We start from the raw sequence: 9,946 nt of genomic DNA, 5'->3' as shown, positions 1-9,946 counted from the left end.
ATCTTTAAGTAGTGTTGGCAGTCTTAATGATAGACATTATTTCTGTTTAGTAAAGCTGCTGTTATGGGAGCTTATTAGTTGCAGGACTAAATGACAGAAAGTCATACAGCCTCTTCATTGATGCCTAGAGGACAAGTTATTTGGTTGTCTGATGCTTAATCATTCTTGAGGCAACAATTTTGAGCATAAGACTAAACTGCTCTATCAAGCTGACGATGTACAGTAAACAGAGGCTAACTAGACATGTTTGACATCATCCTGACCAGCTCAGTAGGCATTTTAACTACTGACACTAACAATAAACTGGCTCCCTTAGTTCAGTGGAATGAAAGCAATTCGAGACCAAGAGCAATAAAACCAATCTAACATGGCTTTATGTGATATTGGTTATGCCTAATAAATCTCTCGGAATTCCTTGTGGGTTCTTCAGAGTTAACAAAGCAGTTATATGATTGATGTGGTAAGAAAAATATTTAAACCTGCTGATCATGTTGAAAAGCAACCAAGCTTGAAGATGTAATCAATAAACTACAGAGAGCCAGCAAAAAGTGAAAAGTGAAAAACTATAGGCACCATTAAATTAGTTCTGAAAAGCTTAATAATTCAGGTGTTAAAGTCATTTGTCAGTTATTTTTTTAACATATTCTGCAGTTGGGGAGTTGGGAATGGTGAAGTGGTTATATTGATGTTGTAGAGAGCTGATTAAATTCAGTGAAAATTCATATGCAAGCCTGTGATTTCTTTGTTGATGTCAGGCATATTCAGTTGTGTATGTACAATCCCTCTGGAGAGCAAATTAACAAGCAAAAGCATGTATTAAGATTATATTTTAACTGAAATGAAAATTTAATAGCACTCACACAGGTTACCATTTTAAGCTTACCATTGAAACCCAGGCAGAAAAATTGAATTCTATTTTATGGGTATCATTAAATTCAGACACACAATTACCATAAACACTTACTGCTCTTAACTGTTTTCATACCTACAGCTGGAAAAAAGTTTATTAAGTGCCCTTGCATCATGAGGCTAATATTGTGGATGGAAAACTCTGAATAACAAGTGCCAAGGCCGTTTTAGTTTAGGTTTTGGACACAGATCATCATAGCAACAAAAGCCTCCAATCCATGCAGTTCCCGTCAACAGGATTATATGTAAATCCCAAAGGAGAATGAGATCAGGGAGAGGTATGCTGATGTTCTAAAGCACGTTAATAACAAGGTGCTGGGTTGATGAAGAAACTTTGAGATGGATAAGTCTCCAGGGTTTGATGGGATGGATTCCAGGTTTTTGAGAGAGACAAGAGAGGAAATTGCTGGAGCCTTGACAAAATCTGTGCTTACTCTAGCTACAGGTGAGGTCCCAGAGGATGATAGGATGGCTGATGTTTCTTTGTTTAAGAAGGGAAAAAAGGATAATCCATCTGATGTAAAGCCAATGAGCCTTCCATTAGTGGAAGGGAAATTATTGGAGAAAATAAAGGAACTAGGGCTTTACACTTTGGAGAGAAGGAGGATGAGAGGAGACATGATGGAGGTATATAAGATATTAAGAGGAATAGATAGAGTGGACAGCCACCACCTCTTCCCCAGGGCACCACTGCTCAGTACAAGAAGACATGGCTTTAAGGTAAGAGGAGGAAAGTTCAAGGGGGATATTAGAGGAAGGTTTTTCACTCAGAGAGTGGTTGGTACATGGAATGCACTGCCTGAGTCAGTGGTGGAGGCAGATTCACTAGTAAAATTTAAGAGACTACTAGATAGGTATATGGAGGAATTTAAGGTGGGGGGGGGTTATCAAGGTTTAAGGGCTGAACATTGTGGGCTGAAGGGCCTGTACTGTGCTTTACTATTCTACGTTCTATGTTCTATGTTTAAATTCTTAGGAATAGGATCTATGTGCACCTGGAAAAACATGGGTTTACTAGGAAAAGTCAGCATGGCGTTTTGGCATGTGGCAGAATTTTTATTTTACACATGTATATGAGTTTTTTTGATGAAGTGATAAAAAATGAGGGTAGGGCAATGGACATTATTTTCATTGTCTTTAATAAAAGCACACGGGTAAAGATAGAGGTCTAGAAAATTATAAGACTAGTGGGAAGGAGCTTAAGAATGAAAGTAGCAGAGCCAGAAGGGGCCATGAGAAGGCCTTGGCTGACAGGATTAAGGAAAACCCCAAAGCATTCTACAAATATGCGTCAGCATTCTCTACGGAAAAGGACATTGGTGATTGTAGGGATGACTTACAGCAGACTGAAAAGCTTGAGCATATAGACATTAAGAAAGAGGATGTGCTGGAGCTTTTGGAAAGCAACAAGTTAGATAAGTCACCAGGACTGGACGAGATGTACCCCAGGCTACTGTGGGAAGTGAAGGAGGAGATTGCTGAGCCTCTGGTGATGATCTTTGCATCATCAATGGGGATGGGAGAAGTTCCAGAGCATTGGAGGGTTGTAGATGTTGTTCCCTTATTCAAGAAAGGGAGTAGGGATAGCCCAGGAAATTATAGAACAGTGAGTCTTACTTCAGTAGTTGGTAAGTTGATGGAGAAGATCCTGAGAGACAAGATTTATGAACATTTGGAGAGGCATAATATGATTAGGAATAGTCAGCATAGCTTTGTCAAAGGCGAGTCATGCTTTACAAGCCTCATTGAATTTTTGAGGATGTGACTAAACACATAGATGAAGTTAGAGCAGTAGATGTAGTGTATATGGATTTCACCAAGGCATTTGATAAGGTACCCCACGCAAGGTTAAATTGAGAAAGTAAGGAGGCACAGGATCCAAGGGTACATTGTTTTATGGATCCAGAACTGGCTTGCCCACAGAAGGTAAAGAGTGGTTGTAGATGGGTCATATTCTGCATAGAGGTCGGTGACCAGTGGTGTGCCTCAGGGATCTGTTCTGGGACCCCTTCTCTTCACGATTTCTATAAATGACCTGGATGAGGAAGTAGAGGGATCAGTTAATAAATTTGCTGATGACACAAAGGTTGAGGGTGTTGTAGATAGTGTAGAAGGCTGTCAGAGTTTACAGCGGGACATCGATAGGATACAAAACTGGGCTGAGAAGTGGCAGATGGAATTCAACCCAGGTAAGTGTGAGGTGGCTCATGTTGTTAGGCCAAATATGATGGCAGAACATAATATTAGTAGCAAGACTCTTGTCAGTGTGGAGGATCGGATGAATCTTGAGGTCTGAATCCATAGAACACTCAAAGCTGCTGCGCAGCTTGACTGTGTGGTTAAGAAGGCATACGTTGCATTGGCCTTCATCAATTGTGGGATTGAGTTTAAGAGCTGAGAGGTAGTGTTACAGCTGTCAGACCCTGGTCAGACCCCACTTGGAGTACTGTGCTCAGTTCTGGTCACCTCACTACAGGAAGGACGTGGAAACTATAGAAAGGGTGCAGAGGAGACTTACAAGGATTTTGCCTGGATTGGGGGGCATGCTTTATGAGAACAGGTTGAGTGAACTTTGCCTTTTCTCTTTGGAGTGACAGAGGTGACCTGATAGAGGTCTATAAGATGATGGGAAGCATTGATCATGTGGATAGTCAGAGGAGATGTCAGGGTTAAGCTTTTTACAAAGAAAGTGGTGAGTGTGTGGAATGGGCTGCCAGTGACAGTGGTGGAGGTGGATACAATAGGGTCTTTTAAGAGACTCCTGGACAGGTACATGGAGCTTAGAAAAATAGAGGGCTATGGGTAAACCTAGGTAATTTCTACATGTTCGACACAGAGTTGTGAGCCGACGGGCCTGAATGGTGCTCACCAGGTCCCTCATGACAAATTGATAGATTAAGGCAGATGGGATCCATGGTGACTTGACAGATTTGACTCAAAATTGGTTTGGCTATAGAAGATAAAGGGCAGTGGTGGTGGGGGTGTTATTCTGACTGGAGAGGTCAGTGACTAATGGTGTTCCACCGGGATCTGTGCTGGACACACTTTTGCACAGAAACTGGCAGGGTTATGGATACACATGAAGTGCCAGAGGAACTCAGCAGGTCAGGCAGCATCTCTGGAGACACATAAACATTTGAAGTTTTGTGTTGAGGCCCTTTATCAGCACTTGAAAGGGTGGGCGGAGAAACCTGAGTAAGGTAGGGCAGGGGAAAGAATTATACAACATTAAACAGCATCTTGGCTAACTGGTAAGAGCTTGGGATGGTTGTGCCTGTTGATTGGTTCTTCCCTCAGCGGTCTCTAACACCACAACAATCATTTGCTACCTCGTCGGCTGTCAGCTGGTGAAATCCCTCCGGACTGCCTAATTTAACTCTTCGTCCAGTGCACATGATGACATGTGTTCAGATGTAATCAGCCCCTCTCATGAAGATGTGTCCGCTGGAAAGGAAAAGCCAAAGCTGGCTGTGCGCCGCTGGACTCTGCACTGGGTTGGGACTTGCCCCTCCCGTCGGTGCTGTGTTTGCTCGGTGGAAGACAAACTGATCTGAATTCTCCTGAAGCTGCACTTGTGCAAGATGAGGAACTTGTTCTTGCAGAAACGTGGTTCCAGGACACCATCCATGCACCATCAATCTACAGGCCAAGACTCAGGGACTTTGGCTATATATTTTTATTGTAACTGTATTGTTCTTCTGGTATTGTAATTTTATGTGCTATGTGTGCCGTTGTGCGCTGTGTATGACTGTTGCTGTTGTGTTCTGCACTTTGGCCTCAGAGGAATGTTTCATTTGGCTGTATTCATGAATGACAATTAAACTTTAACTTGTATTTCTGCTCTACTGATTCACAACAGTCACAGAAAATACACTGAAGGTATTTGATGAAGAAAGTGTGTTACATGCAATGCTGAAATTGGGTTGTCATTGACAAGTGTTGTATGATGTGTGGGTTCTGGAACTGTTTTCTGTCACCGGGAGACTATCCTGAACATCCTACCTTCTCCATATCCACGTTCAGTTACCTTGCACCTCTTCCCTGGTAACAAGGAACAATAAATAGAGATCTGTCCATCTAGAACAAAGAACATAGAACGGTACAGAGGAGGAACAGGCCTTTCAGTCTATCCTGTTGTGCCAAACCAATTAAATGGCTAACTTAACTAATCTCTTCTGCCTTTACAACATCCATATCCTTTCCTCATGTTCATGACCCCCTTAAAAGTCTCTAATGGTTCTGCCTCTACCACCACCCTAGACAACACCCACCACGTTCTGTATAATAAACTTGTCCCTTGCAGCTCCTTTGAAATTACCCCCTTTGATCTTAAATGCATGCCCTCTGATATTAGACATTTCAACCCTAGGAGAAAGATATTGTCTGTCTATTTGGTCTGTGCCTCTCATAATCATATAAACCTCGATCAGATCTTCCCTCAGCCTCCGCTGCTCCAGAGAAAACAATCCATCTGCCCATCTTCTCACTATAGTACGTCCCCTCTAATATTTATTTATTTATTTATTTAGAGATACTATGCAGAAAATGCCCTCCTGGCCCTCTGAACCGTCCCACCAGTGACCTACCAGTTTAACCCCAGCCTAATCATGGAATAATTTACAATGACCAATTAACCTACTAGCCAGTGTACCTTTGGTCTATGGGAGGAAACTGGAACACTCCAAGGAAAACCATGCATTACTGGATTGAACTCTGAGCTGTAATAGCCTTGCACTGACTGCTACACTACTGTGGCATGGTGTGCAAGAGGTTTATATCCTCGTAAAACGCTTCTGCACCCTTTCCAAAGCCTCAACTTTCTACAATGGGGCAACCAGAACCATATGCAATACTACAGATATGGTCTAACTAGAGTTTTATAACACTGCTACATAACTTCCTGACTTCTCATCTTAATGCCTTGGCTAATTAAGGCAAAAATGCCATATGCTGTCTTAACCACTCCATCAACCTGTTCAGCCACCTTCAGACTGAATGTACTTTCAGGAAGTATTGAATTATATAAAGACGAGAATGTTTACAGGTAGGTGTGAGAGACAAATTGTGTGATAAATGCGACCAAGGAGATGGAGGAGTGCACCAGAGAGCTAAGTGAGTGTGAAGACTGATGCGATGGAATAAGCTTAACAAGGTGCTGAGAGGGAGTGTGGTGATCTGTACAATAAGATGTGAGTAATTAACATAATCTGGTTAAGTTATTGAGCAGTTCCAATGAATTAAGGAAAAGGGAACAATGCGGAATTGTTACAGCAGATGGATTGTGTATTGTTGCTGGGCTAACATTATGTGTTTTGTGAATTGGGGGACTGCAAATCAAAATGGATTTTAGGTGAAAGGTAAAATGGTCTGCAGAGGCAGTAAAATCCTGCATGTCATGCACCTCTGATCAACCAGGGTAATTAGATGCTTTTGCAGAAATGGTACTCGGTCATTTTACCACCAATTTTACCATCACCATTACTTGAAACAAAGTGGCTGGAACAGAAATACAAGCAGTTTGGAAGGGGCAAAGATTATTATCCCTCATTCACTTTCCATTCTCCACTCTTGTTATCCTCTCACCCTGCCCATTATCTTCCTTTGGATCTCCTCCCCTTCCCTTACTTCCGTGGTCCGCTTTCCTCCTTTATTATATTCTTTCTTCTACAGCCTTTTACTTATCCAACTTTCCCTTCATAGCTTCTTATTTCATTACCTTTCTCACAGCCAGCTACTTCCCCCCTCACCTTTCACCTGCCAGCTTGTATTCCTTTCCCATTCACTTTGTTTTTCTGGCTTTTGTACTCTTCGTTTCCAGTCCTGATGCAGGGTCTTTGTTTAAAGTGTTGCCTGTTTATTCCCCTCAGAAGGTGCAGCCTGATTTACTCAGTTCCTCCAGCATTATGTGTGTGTATTGTTCAAGATTACTGAAGGGTCAACGATGATGGCTTCAGGATGATATTCTGTTAGATTTCTTTGACTCAGCATTGAACTGTTGCCAGAATAGCAATTTGATATCACAGTAATAACTCCTAGCTTTGAGAGAAGTGGGAAAGTTAAAGATGGATGTGATCCTAATGTATAAAAGCAGATCCCACGTCTGAGAACAATGCCACTGAGGGGCTGTGGAGATGAGGAAGATGAGAGGCTCACAGTAGGATAACTACAAAGATGATGCAGCTATATCAGGATGAACAGCCAAGGCAAGAGTTGCTGTGGCCTAGTTAGAGTCATAGCACCATAGAACACTATAGCACATAAAAAGTCCATTTGGCCCATCTAGGCCATGCTGAACTATTAATCTGCCTTATGGCTTTCATTGCACACAAATGAAAGCCTTCCATACCCCTCCCATCCATGTACCTATCCAAACTTCTCTTAAATGTTGAAATCAAACACATATCTACCACTTCCTGCTGTATTTAATATTTCAGAGTTTGAAATAACTTGGAAAATGTGTAGCTTGGGTGGCTGACGGTTGGGTTGAGTTGTTTTCCGATCTTGGCATTCCACTTGCAAATGTTCCAACACATATGAGGAGACATCATCAGGGCACTACTCAATTGTGGCATGTCCTTCGGTGCTTGATGTTTATATACAAGCACTTAACAACCAGTTAATTGGTTGTCATTATGGAAACTCAATTGAGATGTAAGGAGGGGGTCTCATTGCCAATTTGTTGCATGTAAAACTGTGCATTGTCTGGAATTTTGCCTGCATTGGCTTATAAATGGGATCGAAGTCCACATGTTTGTTTATAGAATTGTTTATGGAAAACCATGCTTCTAGGAGTTCTTTCGCGTGCCGTGTGTAAACTTGTGCCATGACGTTCACTGATGTCCAGCCAAATTTGTGCCCCTCTCGATCTCCGTGGGTAGAGACTTGGGAGAGTCGATCATGTTGTTTAACAGCTAGTTGATATTCATAGATCCTTGTCAATAGTTTTCTCCTAGTTTGGCCGAAGTAACATTTGCTGCAGTTCCTGCATTGGATTTTGTAGATCACTTTGGTCTTGTCCAATAGCATGGTTTGTTCTTTTGGTCTGCAGAGTACTCTCCTCAATGTGGTTGTTGGTTTATGTGCAACTGAAGTTCCTTTCTCTCAGAGCAGTTGGGCTGATATTTCCAAGATAATTTCATTGTACAGAGGTTGGTGTGTTGTCGACCTCGTAGGCATCTTCGTATGAAGTTATGTGGGTATTCGTTTTGTGCAAATACTTTGAAGAGATGGTTCATCTCTTTATCCTTTAGTTCTGCCATGTTGCTGTATTGTCCCCGCTCTTCAGAACAAAGTTTTGATACAGTTTTCTTGTGTGCATTTGGATGCATGGATTACCAGAAGAAGTGCAGCACAAGGATCTATGGATATCACCTGGCTGTTAAGCGGCAAGACTGACTCTCCCTAGTCTCTATCCATGAAGACAGACAGACATACTTTATTGATCCCGAGGGAAATTGGGTTTCATTACAGCTGCACCAACCAAGAATAGTGAAGAAACATAGCAATATAAAACCATAAATAATTAAATAATAATAAGTTAATCATGCCCAGTGGAAGTAAAAATTGAGAGGGGCAGGAATTCGACTGGACACCAGTAGAAGTAGTGGTGCAAGCAAACACCCTGGCATGCAAGGGAAGTCCTAAAGCATGGTTTTCGGCAAATAAACAGACATTCAGACCTCAATCTCATTTATATGCCAATGTGGGCAAAATTCAAGACAATACACAGAATTCACCATGCAACCAATCAACGATGAACCCCCTCCCTAGATCGCAACTGTTTCCCTGATGATGACCAGTCAACCGATTGATAGGTATATAAAAGCCAAGCATTCGGAGGAATGATGATGTCTCCTTGTATGGTGATGACACGTTTGCAAATGGTTTGCCTTGATCGGAGAACAACTCAACACAACTGTTGATATTTCGGTAATCGAATCATAGAAAGCAACAGCACAGAAACAAGCCCTTTGGCTCATCTATACTGTGCTGATCCATTTAAACTGTCTAGTCTCATTGACCTGCACCCAGTCAATAGCTGTCCATACTCCTCCCAACCATGTATCTATCCAAACTTCTCTTAAACATTAACATCAAAGTCATGACTTCTATCAACCTCAGCGTAAAAAGCCTGCTTGCATTTACTCTATCTATACCCCTCAAAATTTTGCATAGCTCCATCAAATCTCCTCTCATTATTCTACACTCTAGAAAAAAAATGTCCTAACCTATTCAACCTTTCCCTATAACTTAGGTCCTCAAGTCCTGGCATCATTGCAGATTTTCTCTGCACTCCTTCAATCTTATTGGCATCTTTTCTGTAGGAAGGTGACTACAGCTGCAGACAATACTCCAAATTCGGCCTCACCAATGTCTCATACAACTTCAATATAACATTCCAACTCTTGTACTCAATACTTTGATTTGTAAAGGCCAGGGTGCCAAAAGCTTTCTTAATGAACCAATTTACCTGTGACACCACTTTCGATGAATTATGGATGGATTCCTGATCCCCTTATTCTACCACACTCCCAAGGAACCTACCACTCACTGTATAAGACCTATCCTGGTTGGTCCAACCCAAGTGCACTTTTCACATTTGTCTGCATTAAATTCCATCTGCCATTTTCAGCCCATTTTTCCAGATGTTTCATATCCTGCTGCAAACTCCGATAGTCTCCCTCGCTGTCTACTACACCACCAATCTTGGTGTCATTCACAAATTTGCTGATCCAGTTTACCATATCTCCATATTACCATCCAGATCATTGATATAGATGGCAAACAACAATGGACCTGCAGTACTCCACTAGTCACAGGCCTCCAATCAGAGAGACAACCATCTAATCCCACTCTCTGGCTATTTCCACAAAGCCAATGTCGAATCCAATTTACAATCTCATCCTGAATATTGAGCAACTGAACCGTCTTGACCAGCCTCCCATGTGGGACCTTGTCAAATGACTTAATAAAGTCCATGCAAACAGCATCCACTGCCTCACCTTCATCAACATTCCTGGGAACAACCTTGAAAAAT

General features: G+C 41.9%; 1 long non-coding RNA gene across 3 annotated transcripts in view; it reads right to left on the bottom strand.

The window, feature by feature from the left end:
- LOC132400418 (uncharacterized) overlaps positions 1–9,946 on the bottom strand; it is a 53,078-nt gene that overhangs the window by 21,844 nt on the left and 21,288 nt on the right. The window contains exon 2 of one of the 3 annotated variants that reach the window (XR_009514247.1): positions 4,912–4,986. The exons of the other annotated variants lie outside the window; for them this stretch is intronic. This is a non-coding gene — a long non-coding RNA (uncharacterized LOC132400418). The remainder of the gene's footprint in view (positions 1–4,911; positions 4,987–9,946) is intronic. 3 annotated transcript variants of the gene reach the window in all.

This window comes from Hypanus sabinus, chromosome 1, assembly GCF_030144855.1.
Source record: "Hypanus sabinus isolate sHypSab1 chromosome 1, sHypSab1.hap1, whole genome shotgun sequence".
NCBI classification, from domain to species: Eukaryota; Metazoa; Chordata; class Chondrichthyes; order Myliobatiformes; family Dasyatidae; genus Hypanus; species Hypanus sabinus.
The sequence above is the reverse complement of the archived record's forward strand: the minus strand, read 5'-3'. Positions and strand labels throughout refer to the sequence as shown.